Here is a 26,869-nt window from a genome sequence, read left to right on the forward strand (position 1 = left end):
GATATAGATGTGTATTATAACCTAGTAAATGGAAACTTTTCAAGACTAGACCCTAAATTTAGAGTCATAATTAGTCTCTAACAGGCCTCAGTAGGAATTAGAAATAGACCTCTCCTTCAGGTAAACTCAATCCAACAAATCTTCCAATTTAGGGTACAAAGCATGGCTAGAATTTAGCACCATGTGACTCTTTGACCAGGCACTATTACATAGGACACTGTCTGCATGATACATGTGTCCTACATAGGTCTACCTAAGTGAATGACTCCCAGCCCTCCAAAATTCACTTGCTACAAATTATATCTACCAGAGAAAAACATATAGATGGAATTAGAACATGCTGTTCAGATTTCGTATGCTATTTTTAGGACTTGAATATGTTTTTTATTTCTCTATTCATGTGTGTATTATAAAGCTTTTGTAAGAGGTTTGAATCACCTCTTATTTTATGTATTTAAATAGGCTTGCTAGTATATCATAAAACATACCATCTTGAATTCTAGAGACTATAAACCACAACCATTTTAACACGCTTTCCAGCTCCTGGACCCATTCAAGCTTTAGTATAAAGCCATGTGAAAGTGTCATTCAGAAGCAAAACTATGAGCAGAAAACAAGTTAATACACATTTTTTGGGTTGGTTGGAATGTAAAATCATAGTAAAATTCTGATACACCTGAAGTTAGTCATTTGCCTTTTTCGAGGCAATCAAAATTCAAGATTATATATAGATATCATTTGGATTTCCTTAATTTTTCTTTATTACAACTGGAAATGAATTGTAAGTGAATTCATCTTTAATGCTCCAGTATTGCTTAGTATTATTTTGTAGATAATCTCCCAAGATGTTATCATCATCCATCCATTTGGTATCAAAAATATTTAAATGACTTTCAGTCCAGCAACTAAAATGAAACTTATCACACACTTAAAACTATAATCTCCTGGAAAGCAAAGAATTTATGGCTCTTGCCTTCCAGAAAAGTGAAATAGCAGCTTTATGTAGAGTTGATTCTACAGCTACAGAGACTGCAGGCATGATTTGAGGGAGAAGTGTTTAATATTCTACAACAAAATGTTCAGACATATCATTTGTTCACTTTCCTCTTTTACTTACAACAAGGGGATTGTCCATCAACCAGTGACAAAATGTTATCACTACCTTTCAATTTACCTGTAAAGTGAATCACAGCTGAGAGTGTGAGTATGACCTAAATAAATTGATACTTGGCTCTTGGGGATGACATGCTAAATAATAATATTCCAGCAGGCAGTCCTTTGCCGCAAGTATGCACTTTGTCATTTCAATGGTTATTTGATTTGAGAGAATAGAATCAATAAATCTCTGGGGCTTCCCTGGCGGTGCAGTGGTTGGGAGTCCACCTGCCGATGCGGGGGACGCGGGTTCGTGCCCTGGTCCGGGAGGATCCCGCGTGTCGCGGGGCGGCTGGGCGCGTGAGCCGTGGCCGCTGGGCCTGCGCGCCTGGAGCCTGTGCTCCGCAGCGGGAGAGGCCGCAGCAGTGAGAGGCCCGCGTACCGCAAAAATAAATAAATAAATCTCTGGATTCTAAGTTAAGACATTTAACAGAAAAGTTCAGAATGATGGTTAAAGCAACAGAGCTTCCCAAAGCCTTCTGATTTAGAACTGCTAACAAATCTTTATTTGAATTGGAAAATTGTCTTCTTAATTGGTGAAAGAAATTGGGGAAGATTAATAAAAGGGATTCTAGGTAGAATAAGCTGTGCTTTCATTCCAGAGAAAAGACTAATAAGTTTATATGTTGAAATAGCACATGAAAAGTAAATTATGAGCAAGACAAGATGGTAGGAATACATTTCATTTTATCTCTCCTGCCAGTCACAACAAAAAGCCCTAGACAAAAATATACAAATGACCTGTGAGCAGAACTCTGACAACCTCAATCCCCAGTCAGTGCTAAGAAGACTGTGGTAGAGTCCTGTCTTCTGAGTAACACATAAGTGAAGCACAGGCTCTATAAACTAAATTGACATTTGAACCACAGCCCACACAAATGAACCAGGACTTCCGAACATAACAGGTTGACTACCTGCTTAAATAGAAGATTTAAATAGGAATCAGAGTCATATAACATAATAGGCAAAATGTCAGGATACAATCCAAAAGTACTTGTCACTTGGAAAGTCAGGAAAATCTCAAGTCAACTGAGAAATTACAATCAGCAGATGCCAACACTGAGATCACATGGGTGTTGAAATTGTCAAGTAAGTATTTTAAAGCAGCTATCCTGGGCTTCCCTGGTGGTGCAGTGGTTAACAATCCACCTGCCAATGCAGGGGACGCGGGTTTGAGCCCTGGTCCGGGAAGATCCCACATGCCGTGGAGCAACAAACCCCGTGCGCCACAACTACTGAGCCTGCGTTCCAGAGCCCGCAAGCCACAACTAGTGAGCCCACGTGCCTCGAGCCCGTGCTCTGCAACAAGAGAAGCCACCGCAATGAGAAGCCCGCACACTGCAACGAAGAGTAGTCCCCGCTCACCGCAACTAGAGAAAGCCCGCGCACGGCAACAAAGACCCAACGCAGCCAAAAATAAATAAATAAAATAAATTAAAAAAAAAAAATAAAGCAGCTAACCTAAAATTGGTCCAGTCAACAACTACGAACATTCTTAAAACACAAATGAAAAAATTAGAAAAACACAACAAAGAGATGGAAGATGTAAAGAAACAAATTCTAGAAGTTTAGAACTGAACATACAATAACTAAGAACAAAGAAACTTAGTAGCAGAATGATTGTGAGAGGAATAAAAGAGTGAACTTGAAGATAGAAAAATAGAAATGATCCAATCTGAACAACAGAGAGAGAACAGAATTATAAAAAGTGTAACTAATAAAATGTAAAATAAATCACAATATCCTATCACATATGCATTAGATTGGCAAAGTATAAGAAGCATCATTGTGTTGGTATATAGAGCAATAAGGTCTCTAATAAACATTGTGTTGGTGTACAGAGTAATAAGGCACTTTGGAAAGCACTTTGGCAATTCATATCTGGTAGGTGATGACATGTATAGCATTTAGCATTTCTAAGATTCATACTCTACAGAAATTCTACCACATGTGCCCAGAGAAGTATATTAAGTTGCTAATTGGAGGATTATTTGTAAAAATGAAAAAAAGCCCTGTTTATTAATTGAAAAGATATATTTTAGACCATTCAAACATTTCTTCAATACAGAGTAACTAAAATGAATTACATTTCCATATGCCAACATTTAATTTAAAGCTGAGTGAAAAAATGAAAATTAAGTAACATTTCAGAGTATGAAATGTGTTGCTATTTACTATTAATGTAAACAAAATTTTAAATGATACCACATATTTATTATGAATATATAAAGATGCAGTAAAGTATAAAAATTATATACTGATTAGTGGTTATGTTCTGATTAGTGAGAACTTCTTGGCTGTAGTGAAGCTGACTGTGTTTGAAAAGGGCTTTAAAATACACTTCAAGAACTATGACTTATATCTTATATTTTTATTTTGAAAATAATTGAAGCCTAGCATAATATTAATAGTCTGTTAAATCTGATACTCCAGGAATGTTTGTCATATTTCTCCTGTACTTTCTGTACACTTTTTATAATAGAGAGTTTAATACAGTACACAGTGTTTCAAATAGTTTATTTTTCTAAAAAGTATAGCTCTCTTGCAGGCCTCCTGGAGCACCAGGAATGAGATCTATGCCCTGCAGAGTTCAGATTTTCTGTGTTCCTTAGTCTCATTCTAATTTTCTCCTAACATGTACTTCTTGTTCATTTACCATCAAGATATCCTGAGTCTCATTAGAAATAGCTTAACTTAATTTAGCTCCTTCATTTCCAAGTAACAGACATCATATGTAATTTTCCAGGAAGATGGAAACCCCAGCCAACAAGAAACTGATGTCTAAAAAGAGGGTAGCTTCACTTACTTTCTCTTTCTACTTAGAATATTTATTTTAATTTATAATAAAATATTTAGTTCAGACACTATAATGTAGAAAGGTAGCTATTGTTAGGAGAAGCTAAAGGTCCGTTCAAATCAAAAGGAGTACCTAATAGCGAATAAATTTTAACAATTATTTTAGGACTAATGATATACATCATAATAACAAAAATAATAAGTATTATTTATTGATTTTATTATAGCTAGATATGGTGCAAAATAAGTTACAATGCATATCTCACATGTGAGAGACTTACAAACGAACCAGATCTTACATAAGAATAGAACACTGACCCACGATCTGTAGCGATGAGTCCAGGAAGCCAAATCATAATCTCCGTAGCAATGAATCCCAAGAATCAGGACTTAAAAACTGCCAGCTTCCCTAATTTTTACCTTTGATTCCAATTTAGAGACAACTGGAGAAACCCAAACATGCTCTCCTCATTACAAGGACGCCCCACTTCTCATTAGTCTGCCTCTGGGTTTCCTGGCCAACCACACCCAACCAGGGCATACTTAAAATCTTCCGATTTTTCACTAAAAAGCTTTTATACACTTCTGCCTGCCTCTGAGTCTCTGACAAATCCAGATGATGGCGCCTGACTCCCTTCCTATCCTATGTATATACATAGTCTTCACTTGTTCTTGTTGGATGGTCTTCATTTATTTCCATATGTGTGTCATGAAATTTACTCCTCCTGAGATCTTTATAAAGAAGGCATTATTGTTCCCATTTGAGGAAAACGAGGCAAAGGAAAACATATGTAACGTGCCAAAGTACCACACAAAGAAATTAACGAGAGAGCTGTGGTTTGAACCTATAAAGTATGATTGCAGAGCCTCTACTCTTAGTACTATGAAAACTGTATTAAGCTATCTTCAATAAAATTACTAGTGTCAGTCAAAGGGAGAAAGCTGTGTTACAGTGATGCACATCCTCTAAAATCTCAGTAGTTATAATATCTCAAAAGATTAGCCTTCCCTTGTTCTCCATAAACATTGCCTATTGCTTGAAAGCTCTGCTCTGCATCTTTTCACCTGGAACCAGGCTTCTCACACAGCCATCATTGATGGCCAAGGGAAAGAGAGAGCAAGGCCATCGCACTCTGGCTCGTAAAGCTTCCACCTGGAAGTGACACCCATCACTTCCGCTCACGTTGTTATTGGCCAAAGCAGGCCACATATTCACCTACTTTTGAGATGCAGGAGGTACTATCTTTCCACGTACGTGGGAAGAGGAATGATTAATTCAGCTACTGAGCAAAATAATATAAACCATCTTTGTTGTTTAAATCCCTTAATCATATTATAAATGAACAGGTCTCTGACTCTTCTTCAAAGTAAAGACAACTTCAATGGTAAAAATACAAATACTCTTTCTTTAATTCTCAGTGTACTTAAGCCTCAGTAATATGAGGGGATTTTCAGTAAAGTAGATTCAAGTGCTTTAAAGAGACAGTTGTGTCTTTGAATGCAAATAGACCTATAAATATATATATCAACAACGTAGAAATTCTCATGCTGGTTATAAATCTCATAACAAGTGGTGTCTGTATACTTCCAAACTCAGCTGGTCCCTGACTTAGTGGCCTCCGATATATCAACATCATAACTAGTGATGGAAATAGAATTCCTTCTGGAGCTTCTTTTTATCTTGGGTGACTTAGTTCAGAAAATCGTTTTATTATTTTGTCAAATAAATAGTATAGTTCACTGAAGAAGAAAAGCCAAAAATTGATAAGCCAAAAATTAAGCAAAAAAAAAAAAAAGTTATGCATGATTATTCTACCCAGCAGTAATAGCTATTAATATCGTGGCGTTCTGTAAACTTTTACTTCCCTGCATCAGCACAATGCTTGCCATGTAGTAGGCCTTGAATGGATTTTGAACGAACAAGTGAATATGCATATTCACATTTAAATATATGCATTTCAATAAAAATGGTACGATATTCTTTTAAACAGTATTCCCTTCCAAAATGGATCTATAAATTTTGAAATGTGTTCGAAAACTATACAAAGAATTGCTCTTAAAAGCAAACAAAAGATAGATCTTTAGACAATTTAATTTGGGGTAGGAAATTACCAATCTGAATATTTACATATATCAAAGATTCTCAGTAGTACTATATTAAAGAAAACTGCTTAATCTTGATGAATTCAGGATTTCCCAACCTTACTAAACAGATTTTTTTTCTTCATATCAGCTGATTCTAGAAATATAATCTCCTCTCTTACAACCTCATCACAGAAATCTCATCTTATCCATGACTGTAAAATAGGCCACTTTATGCCCTCTTTGACCTCTTGTACCCTGCAGCTACTGCTCATTGGATCAACTATGAACTTCTGATCCAAGGTAGACAAATGAGAGATGGTTCAAAAATATAAGAATTAGGGCACAGGTACTCATTTGGGAAACAAACGGAAAATCTTGGGGGTTGAGGCCATTGTTTAAGGACAATATGTAAGTAGATCAATGAACTGAAAAACAGATTAGAGAGAAAGTGAAAAATGAAGCAGATACACAATGAGAAGCAAAGTCAAAGAGACAATTAACTATTTAGAAAGAGAGAGAGAGAAAGAGAAGGTACCTGGCAACAACGCAATTCCCCCGAGCCTACCATACATTCACAATTGAATTCCAAAGATTCCCTTACTTCTTTATGTTAAACATCATTTTAATCAAACTTATTTTTACCAGTAGTTAAACAAAACTACTGCCATTTTTTCTTAATGAGTATATAATATTACACTGAGAAGTTCCATAATTCATTTAAACCATCTCATATGTTTGAACATTCAGGTGGTTTCTGACATACCTCCTCATTCTGGACAAGTTCAGTTAAAAAAGAACTAAACCTTCAGGCCACTTGTCGCTCACACCTGTGCACCTGTGTGTCTCTCCCTTTTATTTTTTCTCTACTCCAATCAAGATGAAACAGGTTTGAACTCTGCTGCCTTTTGTCCCTCCTACCCTATGTAGCAACTCTCAAGCACTAGTTGTCATGGGAAAATAGAGTCTTATGGATGTACCTGTGTTATCTAAGACTGCCAGGCTGCATTCTGATATGCTAAAGAAAATCCCCCTTCTCTTGATAAAGCCGGGTTTTCAAGCTTATTGTCCTATTGCCAATTTAAACAAACAAACAAACAAACGAAAAAAATCTCGTTTGACTGTCAAAGCTGAAAAATGACTTCCTTGTTTCCAAGAGTATTTATTGAAACCCAGAAAGTCATTTCTTCAAGGGGATCGAGGATGGGGAGAGGAAAGCCTCTAGAACAACAATATTTACATGATATGGAAATATATCTGAAAATGTTTTTAAGCACTTTTTCTATTATATATAATTTATTATAGGTTTAAAGCAATATAGGCAAAAACACAAAACAAGTATGAAAAACAGAAGAATAGGAAAACATATAGGAGGATGTCCTAAAGTAAAAATAAAATAAAACTTTATAGGGGAAATACTGTACAGAGGGATAGCTTCTTAGCAAGGATATGAATATTTAATATACACTGACATACAGCTTTACTGCTGATATTCAAGTTTTTTTAAATGCAGAAAGAATAACTTAACGCACTTGATTTTTATTTTTTTTACAACAGAATAGAGATACGAGTCCCTATCCTTTGTCAGCTTGAAAATCTTCACAGTTAGAAGCCAACAAAGGTTTTTACATCAAGGCACATAACCACAGGTTACAGTTACATTGTCTTCCAGTAAGACATATGTGCATGCTTTGGAAAGCAACAATTTATCTTCTACCATCATGAAAGTGTTAAGAGATCTTTCCTAAAAAGATGCTGAACCTTTGGCAGGCACAAGAATGAGATACTTAAAGGCCCATGCTACTACTGTATTTTGCTTCTTTCAATCTTCTGTGTGAAGATCCCAGAGTGTATTTTTTATTATTCTGTGACCTGTTTCTGTATCAACGTGAACTAGTAACTCCTCTGGATGATGTCAGGCTCAAAATAAATTTAACCTCATGCATCCCATTGATGATATAGTTCGTTTGTAACTTGGCCAGTCCTCTTTTCTGCTATTTAGCTCTTTACAAACACAGGGACAGGTGAAAACCTAAAAAGGGGAGGGTGTGCAAGAATAAATTATCTTATATTCACCTAATTCCACAGAGAGCACGGCCCTGAAGTACACTGTGAGATAAAGAAGAACCACTAGACTGGTGCTTAACTTTATTACTGGTGTACCAGGCAGCTTTAGTCACTTTATTACTTTTGCTAATTAATTAATTTGTTTACTTTATTTAACTTTATTTTCTGAGTAGAGCTGAAAAATATTACAATCTTCTTCTCAGCCAAACTTCTAAGGCATGAAGTCGCCAATATCACAGATAATCAGAGATGGCAGGCTCCAGATTCCAAAATCTGGAGTTGAAAATGTATTTTCTATTAAGTTCCTTACATATTTACTTAATTGACCAAGAGCTTATCTCCCTTCCCGAAACCTTATAATTTCTTTACACCTGAAACGTCCTTAACACTTTAACATAAGGCTTGCTGACTCATATCAGTTTCAATCCCAGGAGGACATTTTATAGGATGCTATATAAATATTAACTCTTTCTGCTTTAAAATATCTGGCACAGTGTCTAGCTCATATACTATAGTTAAGTCTTGAAGAAAGAAAGAATGTCCTTGCTGGATGAGAATTTAAGTACAATTTGAAACCTGAGTCTGACACTTCAAGGGATGTCCATATTCTAAAAGCATCTGAAACTACAAATCCAAAATAATTAAACAATTCTCAGTTCAAATAAACTGTCAAAGGACACATGCTGAACATTATCCAATTTCTAAACTTCCTAATTTGACTTCTCAAGAGAAAGAAGCTGAAGGAGGCAAAGGTTCATGACTTTTTGGTATATATGACCTGGGGTATTTCCCCCAAATCTAAAATGCTGTAAGAATGATAGAATGGGATTGGTAATTCTAATTTTCCCAGTAACTCTTAAGCAATTATGTCTTACTGAACTACCTAAGTACCTATATAATCTTATTTCCTGCTACTGCTCTTCACGTGCCTTAAACCCAACTGAACTTTTACTGTTATTACACGCTTACCACAATTTCTCTTTTGTCTGTGCCATTTCCTCCTCTCTGAAATGTCTACTCTATTCACTGCATGTCTGTATTTTATCTGTTAGTTAAGGTCCAGCTCCTCCAGGAAGCCTCCCCTAGCTGGGAGTATAAATGCCTTTGAAATCTGTAGCGATTAGCTGTCCATTTCCTGGCACAGTGCTCGATCCCAGGCTGAATCTCTGAACAACACGAGCAAGTCTCCACTGCAGGGGAGAAAATTTGCCACCTCGAAGTGTGTCTCTTTGGCATGAGGATTCTCTGGAGCTGGTTCTTGAGAAATAAAAGACTCAGGAAGTTTTTCTTTTTATCTCCTCCTTAACTACCTAAAAGACTTTAGATGGGGAGCCTGCACCATGAAGACAGCTACTACTGAAGATAAATTCTTTGTATGTCGGAAAGACTTGCATGGCCTGGCAAATGTATGTTTACCAAACCTTTGCTCTTTTCATCTGCCTATGAACTGTCTTCCTCCACTTTGAAGTCCCAGACCCCTTCCCCCTCAACTGTCTAACTGTCTAACTCATATTCTTACGGAGCCCCTCTATTGTATGTATGTAATTAAATTATTTTTCTCCTGTTAATCTGTCACATGTCGATTTAATTCTTAGACCATCCCAAAAAGCCTAAAAGGGTAGAGGAAAAGCTTTTCCTCCCCAGCTCCATCTTCCATAGAGTTTGTTATAGAACAAACATTAAACAAATTGTTGTATCATTAATTACGTAAGGTACATTAGACATAAATATCTCTGATAGTTGTTTTGTTGTTTTTAAATGTGGTGATTTCGACTGTTTTCATTTTGTGATTATCCTAAAGTTTTAGCTTCTATTAAAAATGTAATTTTTTTCTGAGGATGCTTTGGTCTTATTTATATGTTTTATCATTTCATTTAAAACAAAATCTGTGTGCCTTTTGTTCCACTCTATTTCTGCTTTATTTTCTTCTAAACTATACTTTTCATGTTTGTGTGAATGTATTGGGAATGGCATTCTTCAAAAACGATTTCTTGGGCTTCCCTGGTGGTGCAGTGGCAGAGAGTCTGCCTGCCGATGCAGGGGACACGGGTTCGTGCCCCGGTCCGGGAGGATCCCATGTGCCACAGAGTGGCTGGGCCCGTGAGCCATGGCTGCTGAGCCTGCACGTCCGGAGCCTGTGCTCTGCAACGGGAGAGGCCACAACAGTGAGAGGCCCACATACCGCAAAAAAAAAAAGATTTCTCCATAATCTTGTATAGTCCTAAATTACTCCTGCAGGTCTTTGAATTCTTTTTTCCCCATAAGAACTTCATATATCTCATCAATAGCTATGTTTCTAGTGATTGCTAAATTTTACAATCATTTTTATTTAAAATCTAGAGTTTGTATATTTACATACTAGTTCTAAGGTGACTTCAAAATAAATACAGTGCTATACTACCACCTAAAGTTATAGAATATTTGTTCCACTTTTTTTTGGTTGAGAAATTGTATCTGCTCCGAATCCAGGTTTTGTGTTATTTCTATTATAAATTCTTCTCTTAGGATCAACTAATTATCCTGTTAAATTGATCCTTTCTATAGCTAGAGTAGCCTTTATTTGTCAATACGGTCTCTTCTCAAGTCAGAATTTCCACATTGCAGATGAATTTTTGAACAATGCAAGTAACATTTTCTTTTGCCATAGTTACCCAGCTTTTTAGCAAATTGTAAATATGAGTTAGAGAATGGGTTCCGGCGTGGAAAGCTTACTATTAGGCGCAGTGAAGAAAAGCAAGGTATGTCATTGAAGTAACTGGGGCCTCACAAAAGTATGTGGATGGGGATCTAATGCTATGAGGAAAAGTTTCAAAACTAATCAAATAAGATAAAGCACTGCCACTTTTCAGCAGAGAAAGAAAGTGTATGAGAAAAAAATGAACTGAAAGGACTAAATAGCTCAGTCACTTGCTTGGAAATTTATTTATTCACGTGGATAATGGTAATTTTTAACTGAGAATGTGTATCACAAAGCACTTCCTCTTAAATGGATCCCACAGTGTCTAATATTTACTCATATTAATAACAAAGTAGGTTGAAAAGAAAAGTAGCAGCAATTGTTCAGCTGCTACAGTTATACTTGATAAAGAAAAGAGGAGAAATTATTTAACTAGAACAAATATAATAACAATAAAATGGTCATAAAATTAGGATTAAAAATGTCTTGGGACTTCCGGGAAGATGGCGGAAGAGTAAATCGCGGAGATCACCTTCTTCCCCACAGATACACCAGGAATACATCTACACGTGGAACAACTCCTACAGAACACCTACTGAACGCTGGCAGAAGACCTCAGACCTCCCAAAAGGCAAGAAACTCCCCACGTACGTGGGTTGGGCAAAAGAAAAAAGAAGAAGCAGAGACAAAAGAATAGGGTTGGGACCTGCACCACTGGGAGGGAGCTGTGAAGGAGGAAAGGTTTCCACACACTAGGAAGCCCCTTCGTGGGTAGAGACGAGGGTGGCAGAGGGGGGAATCTTTGGAGCCATGCAGAGCACAGCAACAGGGGTGCGGAGGGCCAAGTGGAGAGATTCCAGCGCAGAGGATCAGGGCCGACCGGCACTCACCAGCCGAGAGGCTTGTCTGCTCACCTGCCGGGGCAGGCGGGGCTGGGAGCTGAGGCTCCAGCTTCAGTCGGAGCGCAGGGAGAGGACTGGGGTTGGCGGCGTGAACACTGCCTGCAGGGCGTTAGTGCACCGCGGCTAGCTGGGAGGGAGTCCGGGAAAAAGTCTGGACCTGCCGAAGAGGCAAGAGACTTTTTCTTCCCTCTTTATTTCCTGGTGCGCGAGGAAAGGGGATTAAGAACGCTACTTAAAGGAGCTCCAGAGACAGGCGCGAGCCGCGGCTAAAAGTGCGGACCCCAGAGACAGACATGAGACGCTAAGGCCGCTGCTGCCGCCACCAAGAAGCCTGTGTGCGAACACAGGTCACTATCCACACCCCCCTTCCAGGGAGCCTGTGCAGCCCGCCACTGCCAGGGTCCCGGGATCCAGGGACAGCTCCCCCGGGAGAACGCACAGCACGCCTCAGGCTGCTGCAATGTCATGCCGGCCTCTGCCGCCGCAGGCCCGCCCCGCACTCCGTGACCCTCCCTACCCGCCCCCCCGCGCCTCCCCGCCTGAGTGAGCCAGAGACTCTGAATCAGCGGCTCCTTTAACCCCGTCCTGTCTGAGCAAAGAACAGACGCTCTTCGGCAACCTACACGCACAGGCGGGGCCAAATCCAAAGCTGAGCCCCTGGGAGTTGTGAGAACAAAAAAGAGAAAGGGAAACCTCTCCCAACAGCCTCAGAAGCAGCGGATTAAAGCTCCACAATCAACTTGATGTACCCTGCATCTGTGGAATACATGAATAGACAACGAATCATTCCAAATTAAGGAGCCATGTGGATGAAAGGCTCTTGGTGCTGCAGTCAGGAGTTAGTGCTGTGCCTCTGAGGTGGGAGAGCCAACTTCAGGACACTGGTCCACAAGAGGCCTCCCAGCTGCACATAATATCAAACGGCGAAAATCTCCCAGAGTTCTCCATCTCAACGCCAGCACCCAGCTTCACTCAACGACCAGCAAGCTACAGTGCTGGACATCCTATGCCAAACAACTAGCAAGACAGGAACACAACCCCACCCATTAGCAGAGAGGCTGCCCAAAATCATAACAAGTCTACAGACACCCCAAAACACACCACCAGACGTGGACCTGCCCACCAGAAAGACAAGATCCAGTCTCATCAACCAGAACACAGGCACTAGTCCCCTCCACCAGGAGGCCTACACAACCCACTGAACCAACCTTAGCCACTGGGGACAGACACCAAAAACAACGGGAACTACGAACCTGAAGCCTGAAAAAAGGAGACCCCAAACACAGTAAGATAAGCAAAATGAGAAGACAGAAAAACACACAGCAGATTAAGGAGCAAGATAAAAACCCATCAGACCTAACAAATGAAGAGGAAATAGGCAGTCTACCTGAAAAAGAATTCAGAATAATGATAGTAAAGATGATCCAAAATCTTGGAAATAGAATAGACAAAATGCAAGAAACAGTTAACAAGTACCTAGAAGAACTAAAGATGAAACAAACAATGATGAACAACACAATAAATGAAATGAAAAATACTCTAGATGGGATCAATAGCAGAATAACTGAAGCAGAAGAACGGATAAGTGACCTGGAAGATAAAATAGTGGAAATAACTACTGCAGAGCAGAATAAAGAAAAAAGAATGAAAAGAAATGAGCACAGTCTCAGAGACCTCTGGGACAACATTAAACGCACCAATATTCGAATTATAGGGGTTCCAGAAGAAGAAGAGAAAAAGAAAGGGACTGAGAAAATATTTGAAGAGATTATAGTTGAAAACTTCCCTAATATGGGAAAGGAAATAGTTAATCAAGTCCAGGAAGCACAGAGAGTCCCAGACAGGATAAATCCAAGGAGAAATACGCCAAGACACATATTAATCAAACTGTCAAAAATTAAATACAAAGAAAGCATATTAAAAGCAGCAAGGGAAAAACAACAAATAACACACAAGGGAATCCCCATAAGGTTAACAGCTGATCTTTCAGCAGAAACTCTGCAAGCCAGAAGGAAGTGGCAGGACATATTGAAAGTGTTGAAGGAGAAAAACCTGCAACCAAGATTACTCTACCCAGCAAGGATCTCATTCAGATTTGATGGAGAAATTAAAAACTTTACAGACAAGCAAAAGCTGAGAGAGTTCAGCACCACCAAACCAGCTCTACAACAACTGCTAAAGGAACTTCTCTAGGCAAGAAACGCAAAAGAAGGAAAAGACCTACAATAACGAACCCAAAACAATTAAGAAAATGGGAATGGGAACATACATATTGATAATTACCTTAAATGTAAGTGGACTAAATGCTCCCACCAAAAGACACAGATTGGCTGAATGGACACAAAAACAAGACGCATATATTTGCTGTCTACAAGAGACCCACTTCAGACCTAGAGACACATACGGACTGAAAGTAAGGGGATAGAAAAAGATATTTCATGCAAATGGAAACCAAAAGAAAGCTGGAGTAGCAATTCTCATATCAGACAAAATAAACTTTAAAATAAAGACTATTAGAAGAGACAAAGAAGGACACTACATAATGATCAAGGGATCGATCCAAGAAGAAGATATAACAATTGTAAATATTTATGCACCCAACATAGGAGCACCTCAATACATAAGGCAAATACTAACAGCCATAAAAGGGGAAATCGACAATAACACATTCATAGTAGGGAACTTTAACACCCCACTTTCACCAATGGACAGATCATCCAAAATGAAAATAAATAAGGAAACACAAGCTTTAAATATTACATTAAACAAGATGGACTTAATTGATATTTATAGGACATTCCATCCAAAAACAACAGAATACACATTTTTCTCAAGTGCTCATGGAACATTCTCCAGGATAGATCATATCTTGGGTCACAAACCAAGCCTTGGTAAATTTAAGAAAATTGAAATTGTATCAAGTATCTTTTCTGACCACAACGCTATGAGACTAGATATCAATTACAGGAAAAGATCTGTAAAAAATACAAACACATGGAGGCTAAACAATACACTACTTAATAACGAAGTGATCACTGAAGAAATCAAAGAGGAAATCAAAAAATACCTAGAAACAAATGACAATGGAGACACGACGACTCAAAATCTATGGGATGCAGCAAAAGCAGTTCTAAGAGGGAAGTTTATAGCAATTCAATCCTACCTTAAGAAACAGGAAACATCTCGAATAAACAACCTAACCTTGCACCTAAAGCAATTAGAGAAAGAAGAACAAAAAAACCCCAAAGTTAGCAGAAGGAAAGAAATCATAAAAATCAGATCAGAAATAAATGAAAAAGAAATGAAGGAAACGATAGCAAAGATCAATAAAACTAAAAGCTGTTTCTTTGAAAGGATAAACAAAATTGATAAACAATTAGCCAGACTCATCAAGAAAAAAAGGGAGAAGACTGAAATCAATAGAATTAGAAATGAAAAAGGAGAAGTAACAACTGACACTGCAGAAATACAAAAGATCATGAGAGATTACTACAAGCAACTCTATGCCAATAAAATGGACAACCTGGAAGAAATGGACAAATTCTTAGAAAGGCACAACCTGCCAAAACTGAATCAGGAAGAAATAGAAAATATGAACAGACCAATCACAAGCACTGAAACTGAAACTGTGATTAAAAATCTTCCAAAAAACAAAAGCCCAGGACCAGATGGCTTCACAGGTGAATTCTATCAAACATTTAGAGAAGAGCTATCACCTATCCTTCTCAAACTCTTCCAAAATATAGCAGAGGGAGGAACACTCCCCAACTCATTCTACGAGGCCACCATCACCCTGATACCAAAAACAGACAAGGATGTCACAAAGAAAGAAAACTACAGGCCAATATCACTGATGAACATAGATGCAAAAATCCTCAACAAAATACTAGCAAACAGAATCCGACAGCACATTAAACGGATCATACACCATGATCAAGTGGGGTTTATACCAGGAATGAAAGGATTCTTCAATATACGCAAATCCATCAACGTGATACACCATATTAACAAATTGAAGGAAAAAACCATATGATCATCTCAATAGATTCAGAGAAAGCTTTTGACAAAATTCAACACCATTTATGATAAAAACCCTGCATAAAGTAGGCATAGAGGGAACTTTCCTCAACATAATAAAGGCCATATATGACAAACCCACAGCCAACATCGTCCTCAATGGTGAAAAACCGAAAGCATTTCCACTAAGATCAGGAAAAAGACAAGGTTGCCCACTCTCACCACTCTTATTCAACATAGTTTTGGAAGTTTTAGCCACAGCAATCAAAGAAAAGGAAATAAAAGTAATCCAAATGGGAAAAGAAGAAGTAAAGCTGTCACTCTTTGCAGATGTCATGATACTATACATAGAGAATCCTAAAGATGCTACCAGAAAACTACTAGAGCTAATCAATGAATTTGGTAAAGTAGCAGGATACAAAATTAATGCACAGAAATCTCTGGCATTCCTATACACTAAGGATGAAAAATCTGAAAGTGAAATCAAGAAAACACTCCCATTTACCATTGCAACAAAAAGAATAAAATATCTAGGAATAAACCTACCTAAGGAGACAAAAGACCTGTATGCAGAAAATTATAAGACACTGATGAAAGAAATTAAAGATGATACAAATAGATGGAGAGATATACCATGTTCTTGGATTGGAAGAATCAACATTGTGAAAATGACTCTACTACCCAAAGCAATCTACAGATTCAATGCAATCCCTATCCAACTACCACTGGCATTTTTCACAGAACTAGAACAAAAAATTTCACAATTTGCATGGAAACACAAAAGACCCCGAAGAGCCAAAGCACTCTTGAGAACGAAAAACGGAGCTGGAGGAATCAGGCTTCCTGACTTCAGACTATATTACAAAGCTACAGTAATCAAGACAGTATGGTACTGGCACAAAACCAGAAATGTAGATCAATGGAACAGGATAGAAAGCCCAGAGATAAACCCACGCACATACGGTCACCTTATCTTTGATAAAGGAGGCAGGAATGTACAGTGGAGAAAGGACAGCGTCTTCAATAAGTGGTGCTGGGAAAACTGGACAGCTACATGTAAAAGTATGAGATTAGATCACTCCCTAACACCATACACAATAAGCTCAAAATGGATTAAAGACCTAAATGTAAGGCCAGAAACTATCAAAATTAGAGGAAAACATAGGCAGGACACTCTATGACATAAATCACAGCAAGGTCCTTTTTGACCCACCTCCTAGAGAAATGGAAATTAAAACAAAAATAAACAAATGGGACCTAATGAAACTTAAAAGCTTTTGCGCAGCAAAGGAAACCGTAAACAAGATGAAAAGACAGCCCTCAGAATGGGAGAAAATATTTGCAAATGAAGCAACTGACAAAGGATTAATCTCCAAAATTTACAAGCAACTCATGCAGTTTAATAACAAAAAAAACAAACAACCCAATCCAAAAATGGGCAGAAGACCTACATAGACATTTCTCCAAAGAAGATATACAGACTGCCAACAAACACATGAAAGAATGCTCAACAACACTAATCATTAGAGAAATGCAAATCAAAACTACAATGAGATATCATCTCACACCAGTCAGAATGGCCATCATCAAAAAATCTAGAAACAATAAATGCTGGAGAGGGTGTGGAGAAAAGGGAACCCTCTTACACTGTTTGTGGGAATGTGAATTGGTACAGCCACTATGGAGAACAGTATGGAGGTTCCTTAAAAAACTACAAATAGAACTACCATATGACCCAGCAATCCCACTACTGGGCATATACCCTGAGAAAACCATAATTCAAAAAGAGTCATGTACCAAAATGTTCATTGCAGCTCTATTTACAATAGCCCAGAGATGGAAACAACCTAAATGTCCATCATCGGATGAATGGATAAAGAAGATGTGGCACATATATACAATGGAATATTACTCAGCCATAAAAAGAAACGAAATTGAGCTATTTGTAATGAGGTGGATAGACCTAGAATCTGTCATACAGAGTGAAGTAAGTCAGAAAGAGAGAGACAAATACCGTATGCTAACACATATATATGGAATTTAAGAAAAAAATGTCATGAAAAACCTAAGGGTGAAACAGGAATAAAGGCACAGGCTTACTAGAGAATGGACTTGAGGCTATGGGGAGGGGGAAGGGTAAACTGTGACAAAGTGAGAGAGAGGCATGGACATACATACAGTACCAAACGTAAGGTAGATAGCTAGTGGGAAGCAGCCGCATAGCACAGGGAGATCAGCTCGGTGCTTTTTGACCGTCTGGAGGGGTGGGATAGGGAGGGTGGGAGGGAGGGAGACGCAAGTGGGAAGAGATATTGGAACATATGTATATATATAACTGATTCATTTTGTTGTGAAGCTGAAACTAACATACCATTGTAAAGCAATTATACTCCAATAAAGATGTTAAAATGAAAAAAAAAATGTCTTGGGGGCTTCCCTGGTGGCGCAGTGGTTGAGAGTCTGCCTGCTAATGTAGGGTGCATGGGTTCGAGCTCTGGTCCGGGAAGGTCCCACATGTCGCGGAGCAACTGGGCCCGTGAGCCACAGCTACTGAGCCTGCGCGTCTGGAGCCTGTGCTCCGCAACAAGAGAGGCCGCGATAGTGAGAGGCCTGCGCACCGCGATGAAGAGTGGACCCCGCTTGCCACAAGTAGGGAAAGCCCTCGCACAGAAACGAAGGCCCAACACAGCAAAAATAAATTAATAAATTAATAAACTCCTACCCCCAACATCTTAAAAAATAAAATGTCTTGGTACACAAGGTGTTCATATGAACAGAGATATTATAGAAGAGAGAGAAAATGCAAAGGTAATCTAAAAAAGTAATTGGAAAAGGCTATTTTTAAAATATTTTTTCTGAACTCAAGAAAGACGTATGGATAAACAGGGTGATCCTTTTAGCGCAAGGTTCTCAGTACAGCACTATTGACATTTTGGGCCAGTTAATTCTTTGTTGTGGGGTACTGTCCCATGTATTGTAAAATGTTTAGCAGCGTCCCTAGTCTCTACCCATCAAATGCTAGTAGCATCCCCAGCCCCCAAGTTGTGATGACCAAGTGTTTCCAGACATTGCCACGTGTCCCCGTGGATGGGGTTAGGGGGAGGTAAAATTGCTCATGGTTGAGAACTATTACTTTAATTCAATAGTCACATATAAAAAATCAAAACAAACCAGCTTCCTTAGTCACAGTATGGATTTTACGTAAAACAAACAAACAAAAACCAGATATTGTCTATAGTTTTAAAGCCTACTGGGGAGACATTAACCTTTACCTGTGGCACAGGTATTGCATGCTAGAGTTAAAGTATTACACATTCAATGCATATTTTACAAATGAAAGAGTTTGTAGTTCTGCCAGCAAATCCTATGCTGTTTGCCTTTAGCAGCTGTAGCAAAGATAAATGTCTCAGCAATCCAGTTTTAAGGAAATCTCTCTACTTAGAATCATTCCTATTATACTGTTTTAAAAACCCCTATTGAAAACAACAGCCCAAAACATAAAAATAAAAAGTAAAACAGAAACAAAAAAGTGTATTGTTAAAGGCTCCTGGAACTTCTCAGCACTAATGACTACAGATTTTGTTGTTCTGATCTTGGCTGCCTACCTCTTACATCAGCTCCTTGCATTTCAGTGACGTGGACTCTTCCAAATATTCTGGCTTCAATCTTTGTCCTAGAACCAGCTGGGCCACAGACCTGTTAAGAATCAATTCAGATGTTTCAATAAAACAGTTTTTGTCCTGTTCTGTCTGGCCATTCTTCTAAGTGGCCTGAACTGAATGGGCAGGGCAGCTATTTCTCTAGACTTTTCTAATCAATCATAAAATTGAAATAAAAACTATAAAGTTTTAAGATTTTTAAAATTTACCACAGTATATAGTTATTTATAAATTATACACCAATACAGTTTTACTAATATAATATGTATGTCATTACACACACAGAGATAGATATTAAAAAGGGATAGAATGAATATAGTATAAGATAGATTTTATATTTTAATGATACAAATTTTTTTGATCTCACTAAAAATGTTATTCATCCTAATTTTTAGTGAAAGCAATGTGATTCAATATTTACCTTTGGAAAACCTTGTTTAAATACATTGAGATACAGCAACTCAAAAATCTAGCTTCAAGTTCAGTATTTTTTGATATATGACTCATAATGACCATCACTGAAAAAGCTATGTTACAGTAACACAATTTATAAAGAAGAAAATATATACTTGGGACAAGTTTGCAATTATCAACAGTAAATATAAATCTACACTGGGGGCACTTCCCTGGTGGTCCAGTGGTTAAGCTCCAGGCTCCCAATGCAGGGGCCCCGGGTTTGATCCCTGGTCCGGGAACTAGTTCCCACATGCATATTACAATTAAGAAGCCCGCATGCCACAACTGAAAGATCCCACATGCCGCAACTAAGACCTGGTGCAGCCTAAATAAATATTTAAAAAATAAATCTATACTGGAAATAACATTTACAATATTTTGAATTTTTGGTTAGCTTTGTCACATCTGACTAGTTTTCCATTATCCTTACCGAGTAACCTGGCTTAGGAAGAGCTTATACGAGAAGTAATAATGGCACCTCTGAGGAATCAAATTATCAGTATTATTTAAAATTTTTCTTTTCAAGAATTTATTTAAGCCACTTCTTCATTTTCTGAGATCAGTTTTAATTAAAACTAGAAAATATCATCCATAAATCCACTTAACTGGCAACCAATACATTTTAATGCTTTGCAAAATATGGAAAACAGATGAGGGCATTGTTGATTGTATCTCTGAATTGTGGAACTTGTAATTTTCCTTGAAGATACCATTCTTACTCCAGTTGATGTTGGAGGGCATGAAAATCAATCTGTATATTAAATATTAGTAAAACCTAATTGCCATATGTTAGACTAAAATGAATGGAAATGGAAATGAACCATATTCTTCCTGCATACCTTTGAGCAGTCTTGCCCTTTCATTAGGGTTGTGCATCTTCCTTAAGCCTACTGATTTGTGGGTTTTTCCTCTTCCTAAACCTTCCAGTTTTAACTTAACCCCTTTAATGAAATACAACTATTTTCTAGATTCTGTAATTAGTGCAATTATTATTTTTTGTTACTCAACAAGTTTTTTGTGTCTCACATTCCAAACAGAAAATATACAAAGGCAAAACAAGACCCCATAATGACATAACATTTTGGCTGTTAACTGGACACTAGAAAGTCAAGATTGGAAAATGTTCTCTTTTTTTTTTTGCGGTACGCGGGCCTCTCACTGTTGTGGCCTCTCCTGTTGCGGAGCACAGGCTCCGGACGTGCAGGCTCAGCGGCCATGGCTCACGGGCCCAGCCGCTCCGCGGCATGTGGGATCTTCCCGGACCGGGGCACGAATCCCTATCCCCTGCATCGGCAGGCGGACTCCCAGCCACTGTGCCACCAGGGAAGCCCTGGAAAATGTTCTCTTGCTGTGGATGAATTCAGCAGTTTGTTTATCAAGATTCTTAGGGCCTAAATTATAAAATTATTGTATTGATAAACAATATAAGTATTTTAAAAGCTCAATTAACAGTAATTACAAACCAGAGTAGTTCAGAAAGAATGTGCTATAAATTACACTATGTCCTCAAGAAAATAGCAAAATCTATATGGTCTGCTAAATCTTTCATTCCTTTTTTCCAACATCACAGTCAATGACTATCAGGTTGCATCAGTCTGAAGACAATTAATTGATTCTACACGTACAAGTCTAAAAATTGCCTAGGTAGTTAACCATAGACCCAGCTAAACTCAATCCATATATGTTTGTACACTAGCAGAGATACAGAAATCAAAAGTTCGGGGTATGTTGAGCAAAGAGGTTATAAGTGGAAGAAAACACAATTATCCAAGTTAAAAATGGACAGACGTATATGGAAACAAGTCAAACAGGATTCATGACTTTGTCACAGACCTATGTTGCTAAGGCCAGCTGGTTATTCCATTGTAGAGAAGTAGCATTGTATCCGATTTTTATTCTTATAATTAATGTGAGCTTGAACTGGAAAGCTAGAAATTCTCGATGACTATTCATAAGTGCTCTTTTGAATTAATATTTTATATTTTTGCATAGGCATCTTTGCTCAGAAATCTTGGTATGTTATAGAAATTGCCTTTTTTTCTATTTAAAGAATTTATTTATGGAGAAACCATATTAAAAACAAAAATCACTGTGTTTTTATGGACATCTATATTGAATGCTTCTCTAGTTTATAATGCCTGCCCACTTCCCATCTTTATCAAGCTAATTTAGACTTATCATTAAGATGGCTCTTATATTTCTCTAGGAACAATTTCATGGATCACATCTTGCTCTCACTATTAACAGCTTTAGGTGTTCCTTCTTTAGAACCCCTTCAGCCCTGTGCCTATCCCAGCACTGTACTACTGACCAGTGCCATGCAGAGCTATATTGGAGCTTGAAGCAAAAGGAAAAATCAGTAACAGTGATCTTGCTTTATTTAAAATGTTGGTATTTTCTTCATGATGAAATTTTTGCATCAATTTTGATGCTTAAAAATATTGCATCGAAGTACGATTTATTTTGGTTATTGATTTTTTTTTTGGCACTCCCTTCAATTTTACGCCTGAGGTGAGTGCTTCACTGGCCTCTCTGGTCCCTGCCCTGCTCTTATCTCTCTATATTCCTGTTCCCTTGTATAGACTGTGGACTTTCTGAAAACAATGGTGAAGCCTTTCCATCTTTGAAGCACCTGGCACAGCCCTAGCATTTTATAAGTGTGCAATAAACACTTACTGAAAACAGATTACATACATATGCATGTTTTTAAACTCTATGTGCTCTTTAAAATATTATTGTTCATGAGTCTACTTGGTTTCAAATCTAATTTTTAAAACCAGGAAAGACAGTCATCCTATATTTTTGACTTTCAGGGATAGCACTAATTCCAACATTTCTTTTGAAAATTCCGTTTGTTATGGCATCACACTCAACCCTCATTGATTTCTCTTGTTAGAGAAAATTGTGAACTTTTCACTAATCGCTCTCCCATTTTTTTTTCAGTATTTTGCTAGCTTTTTCTCTGATTTAATTGAGTTTTAAATGAACTCCCGCCGAATGTTATTAGAGCCTGATGTATATCTCAAGAAAGTGTGCACTCTCAAATTTGTTCGTACCTCAGAGCTTCAAATATTATAAGTAAGCTATTATTAACTGTTCCTTTCCATCTTCCATTTTTAAACATTTCTAGATTCTTCATCTCTTCTTCAAATAACACACATTCCTTATCCATTGTTAGTTTTTTCTGGATATTATCTTATTTTTCAATATTCTTCATTTTTGCTCAAAGATGAACACTGAACTATATTTGTAATCTGACTGCAGGAAGCTGTACTGGTTGGTTGAATCTACAGACGCCGAACCTACAGATACGGAGCGCCGACAGGGCTATGCCATTTTACATGAGGGACTTGAGCACCCGCGGATGCTGGTATTCATCGCGGCTCCTGGAACCAATCCCCCGCAGATGGTGAGGGACACAAAGTATTTGAGAGGGTGAAAGAATAAAAATGAAAAGTGAGCTGGTTGAGTAATTATTGAAGACAGCGCCTGGAGTACCAAAGGAGGGATATTCTGAGCAAATCAGGCCATTTTACTTAATTACCAATTCACTCATATATAATTTAATAACAGGCCAATTTCCCAAGTGAAAATCTTTTCAAATTTACTTGTTTCTTATAACTATTTAGTTTAACTTGACCAGTTTCCCCTTTTTTTAATGGCTACATTTTGGGGAATATTTTCATTAACCTTAGTGCCAGCTCTCTCTTGTTGTGGCTGGAGATTTAGAAGCAGAGAGTGAATGAGACTGAATGCCTTAAAAATATATTCCTAGAACATATGATCTTGAATATTAATTGTTCTCGTTAATATAGTCCCTATTTATATTATCATAAAATATTATAATTTAAAACATTAGTTATATTTATTTATATGTCATAACTATTTATATATTATTTATACATATGATATTTATATATAGTTGATAAGGTGCTTCTATAGTTTTTGTCAATATATTTTTGAACTGTATTCTACTTGAATATATTTAGTAAATACATTTTTCATAGAAGTAAATTCTTCTTATAAACCTCCTCAAGGATAATATATTCATGAAAAATATATAAAGGCACTGCCCCCTGAAAGTTAATTCTGGTGGTGTTTGATGAGGGATCACCTTTAGTAACATTGAATGGTGACAACATTGGAATAGAATTCACAGTCATAATTTATAGTGATCACTGAGTCTCTGTGAGGCCAGATGGTGCTTTTTGACAGCCAGTATTAATATATTTTCAAAGAACTTTTGTTTTTGAGTTGGGAAGACACCTGATCCTGCCCACATTGGTAGAGAAGCTTTGAAGCACATGATTATGACCATCTCCCTATGGCTGTTATTCAACCAGAACCTTAGCTTAAGAGTCATAGTATAGAGATAGACAAGGTAATCACCGAGGGACATAGGCAGATATACTAGCAGAACACTTTATGACTAGATGAAGAATTACAGAACAGCTGTGATTCTGGCAGGGACTGACATTCAGCATCACTGAGTCATTCCTAGGGTAAAGGCAGTAGATCATGTTTGCTTCATCCCTGAAACTACAGAACTGTACTGCTCAGCAGGTGACAAACCCCAGCCAGGTTCAGAAGCTGCCAGAATGATCCTGGCAATCATTCATTTAGAAAAGACAATAAAGTTTCAATATAATTGAGGGATTTTTCTATGAGTTTCAGCCACAGCAGAGTTGGTGAAATAGATTTTTTTTTAAACATCTTTATTGGAGTATAATTGCTTTCCAATGGTGTGTTAGTTTCTGCTGTATAACAAAGTGAATCAGCTACACATATACATATATATATATCCCCATATCTCTCCCCTCTTGTGTTTCCCTCCCACCCTCCCTATCTCACCCCTCTAGGTGGTCACAAAGCACCGAGCTGATCTCCCTGTGATATGCGGCTGCTTCCCACTAGCTATCTATTTTACAGCTGGTAGTGTATACATGTCCATGCCACTCTCTCACTTTGTCCCAGCTTACCCTTCCCCCTCCTCGTGCCCTAAAGTCCATTCTCTACGTCTGCGTCTTTATTCTTGTCCTGCCCCTAGGTTCTTCAGAACGATTTTTTTTTAGATTCCATATATATGTGTTAGCATACAGTATTTGTTTTTCTCTTTCTGACTTAATTCAATCTCTATTACAGACTCTAGGTCCATCCACCTCACTACAAATAATTCAATTTCAATTTTTTTATGGCTGAGTAATATTCCACTGTATATATGTGCCACATCTTCTTTATCCATTCATCTGTCGATGGACACTTAGGTTGCTTCCATGTCCTGGCTATTGTAAACAGAGCTGCAATGAACATTGTCGTACATGACTCTTTTTGAATTATGGTTTCTCTCAGGGTATATGTGCAGTAGTGGGATTACTGGGTTGTATGGTAGTTCTATTTTTAGTTTTTTAAGGAACCTTCATACTGTTCTCCATAGTGGCTGTATCAATTTACATTCCCACCAACAGTGCAAGAGGGTTCCTTTTTCTCCACACTCTCTCCAGCATTTATTGTTTGTAGATTTTCTGATGATGGCCATTCTGACTGCTGTGAGGTGGTGCCTCATTGTAGTTTTGGTTTGCATTTCTCTAATGATTAATGATGTTGAGCATCCTTTCATGTGTTTGTTGGCAATCTGTATATCTTCTCTGGAGAAATGTCTATTTAGGTCTTCTGCCCATTTTTGGATTGGGTTGTTTCTTTTTTTGATATTAAGCTGCATGAGCTACTTGTGAATTTTGGAGATTAATCCTTTGTCAGTTGCTTCATTTGCAAATATTTTCTCCCATTCTGAGGGTTGTCTATTTTTCTTGTTAATCGTCTCCTTTGCTGTGCAAAAGCTTTTAAGTTTCATTAGGTCCCATTTGTTTATTTTTTAAATTTCCATTTCTCTAGGAGGTGGGTCAAAAAGGATCTTGCTGTGATTTATGTCATAAAGTGTTCTGCCTATGTTTTCCTCCAAGAGTTTTACAGTGTCTGTCCTTACATTTAGGTCTTTAATCCATTTGGAGTTCATTTTTGTGTATGGTGTTAGGGAGTGTTCTAATTTCATTCTTTTACATGTAGCTGTCCAGTTTTCCCAGCACCACTTATTGAAAAGGCTGTCTTTTCTCCATTATATATTCTTGCCTCCTTTATCAAAAGTAAGGTGACCATATGTGCGTGGGTTTATCTCTGGGCTTTCTATCCTGTTCCATTGATCTACATTTCTGGTTTTGTGCCAGTACCATACTGTCTTGATTACTGTAGTGTAGTCTGAAGTCCGGGAGCCTGATTGCTCCAGCTCCGTTTTTCATTCCCAAGATTGCTTTGGCTATTCGGGGTCTTTTGTGTTTCCATGCAAATTGTGAAATTTTTTGTTCTAGTTCTGTGAAAAATGCCAGTGGTAGTTGGATAGGGATTGCATTGAATCTGTAGATTGCTTTGGGTAGTAGAGTCATTTTCCCAATGTTGATTCTTCCAATCCAAGAACATGGTATATTTCTCCATCTGTTTGTATCGTCTTTAATTTCTTTCACCAGTGTCTTATAGTTTTCTGCATACAGGTCTTTTGTCTCCTTAGGTAGATTTATTCCTAGGTATGTCATTCTTTTTGTTGCAATGGTAAATGGGAGTGTTTTCTTGATTTCACTTCCAGATTTTTCATCATTAGTGTATAGGAAGGCAAGAGATTTCTGTGCATTAATTTTGTATCCTGCTACTTTACCAAATTCATTGATTAGCTCTAGTAGTTTTCTGGTAGCATCTTTAGGATTCTCTATGTATAGTATCATGTCATCTGCAAACAGTGACAGCTTTACCTCTTCTTTTCTGATTTGGATTCTTTTTATTTCTTTTTCTTCTCTGATTGCATTGGCTAAAACTTCCAAAACTATGCTGAGTAATAGTGGTGAGAGTGGACAAACTTGTCTTGTTCCTGATCTTAGAGGAAATGGTTTCAGTTTTTCACCATTGTGGACGATGTTGGCTGTGGGTTTGTCATATATGGCCTTTATCATGTTGAAGTAAGTTCCCTGTATGCCTACTTTCTGGAGGTTTTTTTTTTTTTTTTTTTTTTATAA

General features: G+C 37.7%; 1 long non-coding RNA gene across 1 annotated transcript in view; it reads right to left on the minus strand.

Annotated features, from left to right (window-relative positions):
- Positions 1 to 26,869, minus strand: part of LOC113626804 (uncharacterized) — a 426,781-nt gene that overhangs the window by 69,940 nt on the left and 329,972 nt on the right. Inside the window, exons 5-6 of the long non-coding RNA XR_003435285.1 lie at positions 19,302 to 19,392; positions 8,110 to 8,142 (exon numbers count right to left, since the gene is read on the minus strand). This is a non-coding gene — a long non-coding RNA (uncharacterized LOC113626804). The remainder of the gene's footprint in view (positions 1 to 8,109; positions 8,143 to 19,301; positions 19,393 to 26,869) is intronic.

The sequence above is a fragment of the Aethalodelphis obliquidens genome, unplaced genomic scaffold (genome assembly GCF_003676395.1).
Source record: "Aethalodelphis obliquidens isolate GAN/ISIS:26980383/991018 unplaced genomic scaffold, ASM367639v1 scaffold19, whole genome shotgun sequence".
Lineage (NCBI taxonomy): Eukaryota > Metazoa > Chordata > Mammalia > Artiodactyla > Delphinidae > Aethalodelphis > Aethalodelphis obliquidens.